General features: G+C 34.5%; 1 non-coding gene across 1 annotated transcript; it reads right to left on the minus strand.

Moving 5' to 3' along the window:
- Nucleotides 1-865: 865 nt before the first annotated feature.
- LOC116630325 lies at nt 866-969 on the minus strand. The gene has a single exon (XR_004298926.1). It is a non-coding gene; the product is annotated as a U6 spliceosomal RNA (small nuclear RNA).
- Between the last annotated feature and the right edge of the window lie 801 nt (nt 970-1,770).

Below are 1,770 nucleotides of genomic sequence, written 5' to 3' on the forward strand. Positions count from 1 at the left end.
GTGAATTTTGCTTTGAGTTGTTTAGCACATTCTTTGTATTCTTTCTGTCTGGATTGCAATTCTTACATCTGAAATAAGGAACTAGATGTTACCCATTGATTATATTAAAGCACAGGGTATTTCATGTCATGCATCTTCTAGAAATTAAGTACTGTAATTTGGTCAGCTGTGAAATAAAAATATTTTTTGTTCCATGTTTGTTAACCTGAAGCATTGCATTAATGGTAATATCACCACTAAATTGAACAACTGCCCAGAGCTATAGGACACAGACACACAAAAAAATCTTATATGCAAACTCTGTATCTGTGAAGGAATTGATTATTATAGCTACGGCCAACTTGTAAAATTGGCAAAGAGACCGATTTTTTTTCTTCAGAGACCTCTGCTTCTCTGTGATAGGAATGCCAGCTTCCAACAAAGCAGTGTTCAGGTCATGACTCAAATATTCTGGAAGTTCCACTGGAATTTATATTGAGTAAGAATGTTGCTGGGAAATGACTCACCTTACAAGGAAATTGTGTCTAATTACATATCTCTTTCCAATCTTTATATGCTATTATTCCAAAAAAAATCATTGTAAAAAATTATTTACATATAAATTATGTGAAAACCATAATATCATTAACACTATTTACACAGGTAGAATAGCATAATTATGTTGTGATAAGCATCATTGGAAATAGACTGTCCCCAAACTTCACTGCTTCTTCTATATTTGCCATTTAGTGCAAAATATCAAGAAGAAATAAAGCTGACGAAATTTCTAGACAGGTAGCTACTAAGCTATTGTTCTTTTTATCATATAAGAAAGTTAAGCTTAGTGCTTTCTCTAGACCAGTGGTCCCTCCAATTTTTTTTATTTTTTAATATGAAATGCTTCATAAATTTGTGTGTCATCCTTGTGCAGGGGCCACGCTAATCTCTGTATTGTTCCAATTTTAGTATATGTGGTGTGAAGGTGAGCACGGTCCCTCCCAATTTTTTGATACCACATCCCATCATTAAAACATTTTTGGACAATTATTCCAAAATACATTTATTTATTTGTAAATTATGTACACATACTTCTTACCTAATGCAAGTATGTACATTACAAGCCACAACAAAATACAGAGGTGTGAAAAATGATAAAATGTTTTTTAATGAGTTCATTAAGTACATGTATATTCACATTGTTTTTTCATGATTTAGAAATTTTTTGGTATCCTCTTGTCATGTCCGTTTAAACCATCACAGTTTTTTGTCTTGCCGTGTGGTCTACCAGAAGATTGAACTTGATTTCTGCCATTTTCTGATGTTTGCTCATGTTTGGATTATTAATCATATACTATCGTCAATACAGGTTTATTTGGCAGCAACTTTTTGTAGTCCACTTGTCCATTTTGTGAGTATTTTACTAATTAAAACTACAAAACTTATAGTGTGTAAGTCCATTCAACTGTGCACATGCAAACTTCATTAAATCGGAAAACGCTGGGGCAAATATAAGATTAAATGTGACACTCAATTATTCTAGGATGGGGAACTTCTACTCTGTACACAGGACATATCGCATGCCTTCTGTGACATGTGACCCTCCCCCAAAAGGGACTAAGGAAGGAAACAGTGTCAGTCTGCAGATTCAAATTCTCCAAGGGATTGTCTCCAGTTTGCACACCGCCTCCTTAGACCAGTGGTCTTCCAACTGGGGTATACATAGCCTGGGGTTCTAAGATACAAGCACAGATGGCTTTAAGAAAATGAATTTCCTGATCATCACTTCCGTAT

This window comes from Phoca vitulina, unplaced genomic scaffold (assembly GCF_004348235.1).
Source record: "Phoca vitulina isolate PV1807 unplaced genomic scaffold, GSC_HSeal_1.0 scaffold3, whole genome shotgun sequence".
Classification (NCBI taxonomy): Eukaryota; Metazoa; Chordata; class Mammalia; order Carnivora; family Phocidae; genus Phoca; species Phoca vitulina.